The sequence below is a fragment of the Thermobia domestica genome, chromosome 1 (assembly GCF_964235325.1).
Source record: "Thermobia domestica chromosome 1, izTheDome1.hap1.1, whole genome shotgun sequence".
NCBI classification, from domain to species: Eukaryota; Metazoa; Arthropoda; class Insecta; order Zygentoma; family Lepismatidae; genus Thermobia; species Thermobia domestica.
In genome coordinates, this window is record NC_137454.1 from 340,210,366 (window position 1) to 340,224,479 (window position 14,114).

Consider the following 14,114-nt stretch of genomic DNA (forward strand, 5'->3'; position numbering starts at 1 on the left):
TCGTTGCAGTAGTAACCCTACCTTAATAACTTAATGCTCTCTTCACCTGCCAATAACGGTATTTTTAATAAGTACCGTAATTGTGAAAGTAACATTTGAAATGATACCTATGACAATAACGTTACTAAATTGGTTTCGTTTTTCGTTACGATATAGGAACCGTAACAAATAACGAATATAGTTGATGCAATTAAATACAATTTATATTGAGTTAAACAGTCATGTCTTTAACGTTATCATTTTAATGAAACCTATTACGTTATCATGCATTAACTTTATTGCAGCAGTAACCCAGCCTTAATAACGAAATGCTCTCTTCGCCTGGCAATAACGTTATTTTTAATAAGTACCGTAATTCTATCAGTAACAGCTAAAACGGTATTTAACGCAGTAACGTTATTCATTTAGTCTCAGTTTTCGTTATCATATAGGTATGGTAACAAATAACGAATTAATAATAACGCACATTATGTTAAGTTAGCAAGCCCTGCTCAAGAGTGCCCAAAGACAATAGAACACCCTTGCGTTGTGCTTATGGGTTGAATCTGACGAGCCAAGAAAACGTACTGAAAAGGTTTTCTGAGGTGTGCAGCACGATGCGTTTTGGCAACAGAAAAGGGTTGCTTCCCTGTCAAACTACATTCATGACATCTATTAAGTCACTTTTGGGTTTGTTTGAAGACTTGAAAAAAATGAAAGTTTCCTACATCTTCACTTGCAGATTGAATCAAAACTGTCTTGAAAATTTCTTCTCCAGGGTACGTGGGCTTGTTGTATTTTATAACCAACCAACCTTCTCCTTTTGAAGTCAGAAACAGAATACATTTGCTTATTCTCAGCAAAGACGCAAGTGAGATACCACTCTTGAAGAACAGCCGTTGTGGATGCCAATGTAAGAGAGGAGGCTAGTGAGGAAAGCAGTGGTGATCTAATAAACATAATGACCAACGACCTTTTCATCGACATCATTGATACACCACATTCATCCCAAATTCAGCCACAAACAACTGCAGATGAAGATCTAGTGGAAGATACACTGCTGTCATTAGAAGAATATGGTGATCAAGTTGACAGTGAAGATATTTCTTTAGATGCTTTAAAGTATGTTGCTGGTTACATCGCTTTTAGATGCCATTCCATTGATAGAACACTAGGGAACCCCTCCGAATTATGCGACGAATATCCTCTAATGACTGGATTTCATTCGTTTCGTGAAGAGGACTTTTTACTCCATCTCCGCAATGGACTGAAACAATTAAGCAGCTGGAGGTTATTTTCGCTGACTTCCATGGTTCTAATTATGCGTTAGGGAAGGATGTAATGGAGCGATTGTGTGCTATAGTAAAAGAAAAGTTTCCTGAGCTTCATGATAAGGTCATACGTACGTAAGTTCGAACGAGGACATTTACTAGAATCAGACATCTGAACAAGAACTTAAAGGAACAAAGCATGAAGAAATCAGCTGCGAAGAGGAATCAGTTGTGGACTTCTTCGTATCTTGGGAAATAAGAAGTTTGCAGTAGGACTAATTTCCACACCTTCTTCATACGGGGTAAGTAAAACAGATATTTATTTGTTTAACAGTGCTGATGATGATGTGGTGTTCTACCCGAAAACAGGTCTTTGATTCAAAAGATCCCTGGTGGTTTTCCATGCCTTCCATGGGGGATGATGACTTATGTATAGGTAATAAGCTTTGACGAGCGAGTTAGCTCTGTTGATAGAGCGATGAGCTTGCATTCAGAAGGTCGTGGGCCCTATTCTCATTGCCGCCAATCATCCTCACGGGTCTTTCAAGGTTTGCTTCAGTCCTACTAGGCAAATACTGTGATGGTACCTTGCAAATAGGTCCTAACCGACAGTTTTCCAAATCCTTTTTCCGTTTTTATTGTTATGCAACGCAAATTAGTTATAGTTGTTATAGTCATGCGCTTCAAAATGCCCTCTAAGTCATGATTTTATATATAATATATTTATATTCACACTCAAGTTAAAAATAGACCTGTATTAATATTCAGTAACAATAAGCGTAGCCTTATTGGGTCAAACAACTTTGTTTTGTGTTAAAATTTTGACTTGCAGAACGTTTCATACACACAGGATTTGAATCTTTTTTTTTTTTTTATGAAAACTAATTTCTACGTTATTGAAAGGTGGTGAGGGAAAAATGTAATATAAATCAAACGATATGTATAAGAAGACCCATCTTTGAAGAAACTATATTATAATGGAATATAAAAGTTCTTTTAAAAAATGACTACCTGCTTTTTACAGTTATTCCCTCGGAAGGGTCGCTCATTGTGGCAGCTTATGGTGTTTCACGTAGTAGCAGAAAAAATATTCCTACAACCATCAGCGAGGTGACGTCAGCGCGCCAACAGCGAATCACAATTCAGAGAGCGGGAGTAGCTGCCTCTGTATAACAATTGTTATTTCAAACCGTTTTAGAGCTACAAAATACAATGGTAGTGATTGTTATATTGCTTAAAATGACGTAGTTGTATTAAATTTTTATAATGATTGTTGCTTTCCTTTGCATCTATAGCATTACAACAATAGTTTTTGTGGTTTTAAATTACAACAAATGTCGTACCTTGGCACCTTTTCCTACCTTTTGGTGTACCTTTTTGGTGTATCATTTTTCTTCTTTCATTTTGTTTTCTTTCTTTCTCTTCTTTTTTTGTTGATAAAGTATGTATATTAGATGTCAATGAGTCCACTAATGTCAATGATAGAGATATTGGAAAATGTAATAACCTCATAAAAGATAATGAAAGGTCGAATCTCAGAGCAACAACCGGACTATGAAAAAGTAATGACATTAGATGTGTGTATGGTTAGGATTATTGACCGTCGCATGCAAAAACATGGTGAAGGACTCAAGATAAAGGTACAATGTTCTTTAATTTCTTTGTCGAAGGTAATGACTTATATCAAAATCATGTGATGTACAAACGCTGGGCTCTCACATGAGGTTTACGTCAATGATATCCGCTTTGAAAAGTATAAAACCTCTAGAAGGGGCTCCTTTAGTCACCCTTCTCTTCACCGGAGTCTCGGCTCGTCGTTTTCGTAATTTTACTTGAAGAGGTCCGATCTGCCACCTGCGGTTGTGTCGTACAACACGTCTTGTCTTGCCTATTTGGACTTGTTCTGCCAAACGTTATATCACTTTCGTAATTCCTCTTAGTGAGAGTCTACGTTTAATAAGTCTTCATTGTACAATTCAACGTTTATAAGTTCTTTGCAATTTTTCTGTGAATCTCTAATTGGAACTGTAAACATCTTCAACCAATAAATCGTCATTAATCAATAGTTTGAAATCTACGTTTCATTTCTCTGGACACTGCCGTACTCCAAGCGGGGGTCGAACTAGTGATCATCTGCCGACGCCAACCGAAGGTACGCTGCCCAAGCCGCTCGGGGCGCTACAGTACAAACGAAACTTTTTGGTGACCAGCAGTGCGATAGTTCCAGTGTTCCAGAATTCCAGAGGAAGCAGTAGTGGCAGACCGTACAGTATCTGGACACAACCACTTCTAAGCAAAAGAACACCACCTGTTTGAAGGGAGCTGCCCATCCCTGGATTTGGACTTGTACATTCTAAAGACGAAGATTTTCCTGGTCTAATTGGTGCAATTCCACATTTGCAGGAGGTTCCAAGGTTCCACTCCAGTACGAACCAAGCTGCACTTTCATTTCGCCGAATAACACCGGAGAAATTCAGCAGAACCCAGAAAGGAGCAGATTCGGATTGCCGCCTTAGGAAGCACACCACCATCGAAGAGGACCATATCCTGTGATATAGGCAACCAGAAATTCATCTCCAAGGATACTCCGCATCAAGAATAATTGTAAGTTGTAAATTTGTTTCTGTTGTTTCTCAATCAATTCATTATTTCTTTTCAATTTTACATTCTTTAACAAAATTTAAAATTTTTCATTGTAACAAGGTGTAAAATTTTTGCTTAGAGGTTTCCATTTAATTCTAATTTAAGTTAAACAAAACAAAAATGGCTGAAGCTAGGGACAGTGATAGTGAACCTGAGACCACTCAAACTTATTGCTCTATTAGCGAAGCTTTAAAATTAATATCAGAACCATTTACGGGAGACAAACGTAAGCTTAGAGAATTTATTGACAATGTTGACACCGCTTTTCAAGTTGTTGACCCCCAACAGCATAACATTTTATTAAAGTTTGTTAGGGCTAAAATTACAGCTGACGCGAAGTCAAAGCTGCTTGTTAGAAGCTCCACTGAAACGTGGGAGCAGGTTAAAGCAATTCTTGAGGAAAATTATGCCACAAAACGCACTCTAGATTATTATGCATGCGCTCTCTTTAATGCACGTCAAGGGAGACAAGAGAATATTGTCTCTTGGGGTTCGAGGATCGACTCCCTTCAGTCCGATCTGAAGGAAGCCGCTTGTCGTATTTGTAATGATGAGGAGCTTTGCGGTGCTATGTCATTAATTGAACACCTTTCAAAGGCCAGTTTCATTCAGGGACTAGCCCACGAAAGAATTCAAACTATTGTTAGAAGCAAGGAACCTAGTAATTTAGGTAAAGCAGTAGAAGTGGCATTAGAAGAAGAAAGTAATATTCTCTCTCAGAGGGAGAAAGTGCAAACGAAATTAGATAGAGGCCGGCCACCTCCTAATGATGTAGTTTGCAATTTTTGTAAAAAACGAGGTCATGTAGCCTCGGCCTGTTTCAAGAAGAACAGGGATAGAAGAATTCCTCAAGTAAAATATATTCAAAAGAATAAATTTAGTAATAGTCATCCCGTGCAACATGCCATTGATGAAAGAAAATATCATGGTAATGTAGGTAATTCGGGAAATGTGAGTAGTCGTCCCGCGCAGCACGCCACTGATGAAAGAAAATATCGTGGACGTGTGGGCAATTCGGGAAACGTGTAAATGTTGAGGCAAGAGAAGCAAAAGAATCTTCTCTTGGCCTCTACAGTAATAACCCGTTAATCTTGAAAAATAACAAGGTCAGTATATACATAAAGGAACTTGGTAAACAAATAATTATTTTGGCTGATACTGGGTCACAGATATCTCTAATTCGATTAAGCGAGCTGACACCTGACCTCCAGTCTTTAGTTGATAAAGACTCTGCTACAAAAATTCAAGGAATAGATTCTACTCCCATACTTACAAGCGGAAGAGTTAACTTAACTTTGGAATTAGGCCAAAAAGAGATAATACATGAATTCCATTGCGTTTCAGATAATGTAAATTTAACTACAGACATTCAAGGGGTCATTGGATCAGATTTCTTTATGAAACAAAAATGCGTTTTAGATTTTAGTCAAAACATAACTTTGTTACACATTCCTCCGAGGTGTGAACAAATAGTAGAGGTCCCCACAATAACAGAAAATATAGGAATTTTAAGTCGAAAAGTTTTGAAAGAAAATGTTATTTTGGGTGATGCAATTACTAAAGGAAAAAACAATAAATGCATTGGCGTTATTCTAAACGCTAACGAATACCCCGTTACAGTAGAATTATCCCCAGTGACTTTAGAACCACTACCATGTTCAGATGATACAACTAAAGTGTTGTCAATTCAAACATTAACTCACTCAGTAAATTCTTTAGCAAATTCTGATAGAATTAAGGAGCTAACTAACCATTTAAGATTAGATCATTTAACCCCACATGAAAAAGCTAGCATATTAGAAATCTGCGAGGAATTTAACGATGTTTTCTTCCTCCCTGGAGACAAAATCAAGTGCACTCAGGCAGTTGAACATAAAATTCCTTTTTTCCCCCAGCATGAACATACGGTAGTAAACCGCCGAAACTATCGCTTACCTGAAGTATATAGGGAAGAAATAAAAAGGCAAGTAGAACAAATGTTAAAAGATGAAATAATACAACCTTCAGTATCTCCATTCAATTCTCCCCTTGTAATAGTGCCTAAAAAGCTAGATAGTAGTGGTAAACAGAAATATCGAATTTGCCTGGACCTTTCTAGGGTCAATTCTCTTACCGTCGGTAATGCTTACCCGTTACCTAATATCTCTGAAATTTTAGATCAATTAGGAAGAGCCAGATTCTTTACAACGCTAGATCTTTATTCAGGTTATCACGCAGTAAAAGTATGTGAGGAGGATCGTCATGAAACAGCATTCACAGCAAATGACCAACATTGGGAATACATTCGTATGCCATTCGGTTTAAAGGGGGCTCCTGCAACCTTTGCTCGATTAATGCAAGTAGTTCTTAGTGGAATAATTGAAATAAAATGCATAGCTTATCTTGATGATGTGATTATTTACGCACCTACTTTAAAGTCCTATAACAAGAGATTAATTGAAGTTCTGAAAAGATTAAGTGAAGATAACCTTCAATTGCAACCGGCAAAGTGCGAGTTTTTACGAAAAGAAGTGATTTACCTTGGGCATATTATCTCAGAAACTGGAGTACGCCCTGATCCGCGATTAGTTGAAAAAGTACTTCATTACCCTGTACCTAAGACTGTTAAACATGTGCGAACCTTTTTAGGACTTGCTAATTATTATAGACGTTTTGTAGAACATTTTAGCGAAATTGCCAAACCCTTGAATAACCTTTTAAAGAAAAACACTCCCTTTAATTGGACAAATATGGAACAACAAGCTTTTGATATTTTGAAACAGAAACTTACAGAGTACCCTGTATTACGCTATCCAGATTTTTCCAAACCCTTTATTTTAAGTACAGATGCGTCTCAAGACAGCATTGGGGCTATATTATCACAAGGAGAATTAGGACAAGATTGGCCAATAGCTTATGCGTCGCGCACACTGTCTAAAGCTGAATCTAACTATTCTACAATGGAGAAGGAACTTTTAGCTACAGTTTGGGGTTGTAGTACTTTTAGACCTTACCTATATGGACGTCACTTTACTATTGTGACCGCCCACCGCCCACTTTGTTATATTTTTAGTGTAAAAGACCCTAGTTCGCGTCTTATGCGTTGGAAACTAAAATTAGCTGAATACGAATTTGAAGTAAAATACCGACCCGGAAAAACCCATCAAAATGTTGATACCCTCAGTAGAATACAGGTTATAGAGGAAACTAGTGAACAGTTAACGGAAGAAAAGAAAAACCAAATTCTGAAAGAGTTTCACGCTAGCCCCATAGCGGGACATCTTGGAATGAAAGCAACATATGAAAAGATAAAAGAACATCTTACCCTTAACAATATTCACCTTAATGCGTGGCCAAATATTAAATCAGAGGTAGAAAACTACGTAAAAAAATGTGATAGCTGCCAAAGAAACAAAACCCTCACAAAAACAAAAATGCCTCTTGTAATTACCGATACTCCTGAAACAGTATTTGCCAAATGGTCAATGGACGTCGTAGGCCCATTATGCCCTAGTTTGCAAGGAAATCGCTTTATATTAACCTTTTTAGATTTATTGTCTCGTTACTTAATTGCCATACCTTTACCAAAACAAGATGCAGACACTATTGCTCGCGCTTTTGTGGAGCATATAATTCTAAAGTTTGGGTGTCCATCAGTCTTAATTACAGATCAAGGATCAAACTTCCTTAGTCAAATGTTTCGAAGAGTATGTAGGTTATTAAGGATAGAAAAATTACACACTACTAGCTACCACCCAGAAGCGAATCCGGTCGAACGTCAGCATGCCACGTTGATTCAAATGCTCAGAAATTTCGTTTCAGAGCAGCAAACAGACTGGGACCAGTGGATACCTTTCGTACTATTTGATATAAATACAACAAAACATGCGAGTACTGGTTTCACAAGTTTTGAATTACTTTTCGGACGTCCCCCGAATATTCCTGGTGTCTTACAAAGAGCTCCTAGTGAAGTTAATTATGCTTTAGATGATTATGTTAAAGAGCTTAAACAAAAGCTGCAAACATCATATGCTATAGCCAAAAGAAATCTTGAAAAATCAAAGTTCAAAAACAAAAATAATTATGATAAATCTTTAAATGTACAGACATTTAAAGAGAACGACCTTGTGTTATTGTTTGACGAAACAGTCAGAAGGGGGCGATCAAACAAATTAATGGCTCATTGGGTGGGACCATACAAACTGATCAAAGTGGAAGGTGTCAATTGCACATTACAACTTCGAAAGAATAAAACATTAAAAGTGCATGCCAATCGTTTGAAGCATTATTATTAAATGTACTTTCAAGCTTCTGATATATCTAAGCTTACAGTAATACTTTTTTTTCTCTCCCTCTCTTTTTTCCGCAGATGTTGACTTTGGTTCTGTTATCACTATTATTGTGTACGGTCAGTGCATCCTACACTAAGGCTAGATTGGAAAGATTCCAAGACAGCCCAGGGTTATATTATGAGTTCAAAGGATACACAAAACTATATAATACCGAATGGAGGCTTGTCACATATGTTAATCTAACTAGGTTAGATGAAAATTTTGCTATTATATCTCGTTACGTACTAGCAACAAGAAATATTTGTAATGATAAGCTAATTCAGTCAAGCAAAACAAATTGTAACACCACATTTTACAACGGCGTGACCTTAAAGATGAAGTCCATTGAAGACACACGTTTCCTAATCAATCAAGTAACTGAAAACCGCCAAGATAGAGTAAAACGAGGCCTTTTTGACTTTGTGGGTACCATTAGCAAAACCTTATTTGGTATAATGGACGCTAGTGATGCAGCGTGGTATACTCAGCAAATAAATAAATTGGAGCAGGAACAAAGTGACTTTCTTAAATTAAGCAAAGAACAAATGACGGTTGTAAAAAGTACCTTATTAACATTAAACGGAACCATTTCCACTATTCAAGAGAATGAAAATAATTTAAAAGAAAGTTTAGATAAACTAACTTTAGAAATTAACAAAAGAACAAAGCAAATTTCTCAAAATTTCCTTACTTTAGAAATGAGGCTCACCTTAAATGAGCACATTCAAAAAATTGACCGTCTTTTAAAAGATCTACGACAGGACTTTGAATTAATACTGCAAGCCATCATAAACGCTCAAAAGGGTATTCTCCAACCCCATATAATAACTCCTGCTGAGATATTCCGTCAATTTAAGGCGAGTGCCACTAGCTTACCCACTGGACTAAGTCTACCATTTCTGACTAATTTGGCATATGGATACTTACTCCTTAAGGTCATGTCCTTAGATGACTTTATTCACGATAATATATTGGGTTATGTAATTAGCTTTCCTTTAACAGAACATTTGCAATTCGATATGTATCACATTATTCCTTTACCAATTAGAATACAAAATACTACCAATAAATATATTTATGTACAACCTACTAAAGAATATCTGTTACTGGATAATACTCAGCAATACTATGCTAAGTGAAGTAGAATTTCTAAATGCAAAATGTTGCAAAATAATCAATATGTATGTAAACAAAGTTTTCCAATTATGTCAACACATTTACATGAAGAATGTGAAGTAAAATTATTACAGTATACTAGAGAATTACCTGAAAATTGTAATAGAAGAATTGTTCACCTTGACCAAACATTGTGGACACAATTAGATAAAAACGAATGGTTATTTATTAGTCCCGATAAAGAGAAAATAACAATTCTATGTCAAAATCAAGAACCTTATGACCTTATTATTACTAATCTAGGCAAGTTAATATTAGAACCAAACTGTAAAGGTTATGGAAAACAAATAATGATTCAAGCTCATAGCATTTATGAATCCAATACTACATCGAAAGATTTAATACCTAAATTGAATCTTACGTATGACTGTTGTGATGTTCATGGTCAAACTATAAGTTTGGACGAAATACAATTAAATGTACCAATCAAGCATGTAATTAATAATTTTAATGATTTAAGATATGCTTCTCATAAGATTGATGATATTGAGCAGGCTATAACTGAACAAGAATGGAAACTTGCGTATTCTTCTAAAATGTCTAAAATATCAATTTTTGCTTACATTGTATCTATTATAGTACTTATCATTATGATATTATGTTGCTGCAAATATTGTAAATGTTACAAGTTGTATAATAGATGGACTAAAGATGATAGTTGTAGAGCATTGTGTTGTTTTAAACCAACAATAATAAATAGAATTCAAACTGACCCACATAAAGCAACTGTAACCCCCATTGCATTTTCTGATCTTAATAAAAGTGAGTCAGAGTTATTAGAGCTAAGGGAAGTTGAAGATCTAACCCACAATGTTTCTCAGACGAGCCCTCCAACGAGAACAATGTCCAGGTTATCCAGTAGAAAGGCGTTACCTAGAACAAAAAGGCGCTGATCCCTCTTCAGCTCAGCCATTTCTTAGGTAATCTTAACATTTTATTGCATAAAATAAAAATGGTGTACTTACGTATTTAATTGTGTAACAAACAAAAGGGTTTATGTATTATATAGCATATAATTAAAAAAAAGCGTTAATGTAACACTTTTTTTTATTATCTTAGGGGGGGAGATGTCATACCTTGGCACCTTTTCCTACCTTTTGGTGTACCTTTTTGGTGTATCATTTTTCTTCTTTCATTTTGTTTTCTTTCTTTCTCTTCTTTTTTGTTGATAAAGTATGTATATTAGATGTCAATGAGTCCACTAATGTCAATGATAGAGATATTGGAAAATGTAATAACCTCATAAAAGATAATGAAAGGTCGAATCTCAGAGCAACAACCGGACTATGAAAAAGTAATGACATTAGATGTGTGTATGGTTAGGATTATTGACCGTCGCATGCAAAAACATGGTGAAGGACTCAAGATAAAGGTACAATGTTCTTTAATTTCTTTGTCGAAGTAATACAAAAACGAAGGTAATGACTTATATCAAAATCATGTGATGTACAAACGCTGGACTCTCACATGAGGTTTACGTCAATGATATCCGCTTTGAAAAGTATAAAACCTCCAGAAGGGGCTCCTTTAGTCACCCTTCTCTTCACCGGAGTCTCGGCTCGTCGTTTTCGTAATTTTACTTGAAGAGGTCCGATCTGCCACCTGCGGTTGTGTCGTACAACACGTCTTGTTTTGTCTATTTGGACTTGTTCTGCCAAACGTTATATCACTTTCGTAATTCCTCTTAGTGAGAGTCTACGTTTAATAAGTCTTCATTGTACAAGTCAACGTTTATAAGTTCTTTGCAATTTTTCTGTGAATCTCTAATTGGAACTGTAAACATCTTCAACCAATAAATCGTCATCAATCAATAGTTTGAAATCTACGTTTCATTTCTCTGGACACTGAAGTACTCCAAGCGGGGGTCGAACTAGTGATCATCTGCCGACGCCAACCGAAGGTACGCTGCCCAAGCCGCTCGGGGCGCTACACAAATCGCAGTTACATTATTGTAAGCAGTGTTCCCCACTTAAATAAATTGCTTCATATTATTCTAAATATAGAAAAAATAGTGCAAATAACGTAGGTAAACTGCAAAATATTTTAAAATTACTCGTAAATTGTTTTAGGATGCAAAAATGTTTTCAAAATTCGACGTTTGTCATAGTCTTTGGGTTACTTGTAATATTAATGTCAAAGTTTTCGTTCCAGCAATAAATGTTACTTAAATGAAATGTAACTGTTAACTTTTTAGTAACACAAGTTGTTCCGCCTATGCATTAGGTCTGGTGTATGCTTTAGATTAAAACAGGGCTTAACAAAAAGCTCTAATTATGCTAGGGCGGCTAAAAGGAACGTGGAGTTACTAATGATAGCAAAATCTGAAGCACGTCGGTCGTTCTTCTGTACCCACACAGGGATTCGAACTCGGTACCACGCAAACCAAAGTCAGGAGTACTAGCCGCTAGACCAAATGGGGGTACTTAACATTGTGTTGATTTAAATCATTTAGTAATTGTTACCATATCCGAAGATCAAAAAGTAGTGTGTCTGTGCTCCATAAGTAGCGAATTTGAAGTATTTGCAGACCACATGTGTAGAAATGAAAAGATACATGACATCAGGGATGAGCAGGAGGTAGGTCCTGCGGGTCCAAACTCTATCCTCCCTTGAAATCCCGACATTTCTGTAAATTTTACCTAATTTTATGGGCGATTTTACAAATTTTAATACACTTTGTCTTCATATTGAATTTGAACTACCCCGAAAAGTTTTGGACCAACTCCCTCGAAATAAATTTCTGCTTACGTCTCTGCATGATATCATAAAATTCTATGGTTAATCAAAGCAGAAAAAAATATTTCATTTTTAAATTTTTTTATACTTCTCATAAACGACTGCGAACAGTTATATGAAGAGTGAAATAAGATTTACGAAAGGAAACAAATTGTTGCTTTGTCCTATTTAGTTGAGTAACAATAACTCTGTGGCCCCCAAAGCTGATTTCGTCGCCAACGAGGGGAGACATTTTTCCTAGCGTACAAACATATAGGTTTGCAGTATCAATGACAATTTATTTAAATTATAGCACTAAATTCTTCAAATTCTTTCGCATTATCCGTTATTCAATTCTGAGAGTAGAAATTTTGTAAAGCGGACTAGTTTTCCGAGGCCTTTATGGGTGAGGATGCCTGAGAACTGTCCCAGTTGCTCCTGCCTAGTTACGACACTAGATGTATGCTTATATACTGTATTACGACATTATGAACTTGTATAAGAAACTAAATATACTTAAAATGAGACGCGAACTATGCGAAACATCTAACTAACTAGGTAATCCAACCTGAGACCATATATAGCAAATATGAGTGTCGTAGCTCCCACCACAAGGTTCAGGAAGTTCGGGTTAGAAAGTGTCAATAAAGTACGTAGATGTGAGCGGTAAATAAGCATTTGATCAATTTGAAACAAAATTTATTGTAGTAAAACTGAATCCTAGTTGTTAAGATCATGAACATTATATTCTGTTTTTAAATTGACAGTCAAAGCAGAATATATTGGATAATAAACGAGAAGTTGTAAAATTTCAATTTCGGGATGATTTAATAAATTCGTGCTGCTACGTGATGCGTTATCCGTTAGGATGAATTGAACAATTTTGATTTGAAGGAAGGAAATAAAGTACTGTATAATACTGGAGTTAATTAAATATAGTTTAAAGGCAGTACTTTGGCTATACGAAACAAAGTCTACTGCTGAAAGTGAAATATGGGTTATTAATAGGGTTTTATGCCCGGTATGATGCACATGCTGATGATTGAACATGAAATACACGCATGAAAAGCATTAACGCTTGCAAATTAGCTATGAAGACGCACACCGTACCATAATTCTAAGTCAAAAATGAAGGCAAAAAGAAGCGGAAATGACAGACTGTACAATAATAAACTTCGAGACTTTCGAGACAAGACCGAGACTTGGTCCTCGAGATCGAGACCGACATCGACACAAGCATCTATTAACAGAGTCGAGACCGAGACCGAGACGGCGGTTTTTGATTCGAGACGATATCCTGACCGAGACCGCTATTTATCAAACGAGACTGTACAAAGTCTAGTCTCGTCTCGTCTCGATACCATCCATATGGGACACTATTGGGCCCACATGAAAAATAAGTTTTGTGGCTGGAGTGTATGATGGTATCATCTAGTGTTACTCATTGAACTAAATGCATTGTGGGATATGCAATAGTATTCTGTATCTACTCCTACAAACTAAAGTACCTACGTTACTTACATTTTTTTCTACATCAGAACTACGTTAACTGCATTTGTCTACAAATCAGTAAATGGTGGAATACGCCCTTCTTCCAGTGAATCATGCAATTATCTATAAAATGTAAGTTACAGATATGATAAGAGAACGTATTGAAGACAAAAGTAAGGAATAATACAACGATTTTTTTCCGCTCTCGTCAAATGGCGTTTGTAGTAAAGAGGCACCATATTCGTGGACTTTTTCGGTTTTTTTCCGTAAAATCAGGTTCTTAATCACATCATTTTGTTCATGATCATAATCAACGTATCTTAGCCTAGAAGATTAATCGAAATGAAGAAGAAAGTAACACATTTTAATGCTAATTGTAACATGCTACTTGTAACTGCAGCAGTAAGGTTATCTGAAGGTGCATTATAGTAATGAGAACCCGTAGTCTTACCTTAAGAAAATTATTGGTGCCCACCATAATTAGTAATGATTTATTAACTGATGGATATTCCTTCATTAGATTTAACAC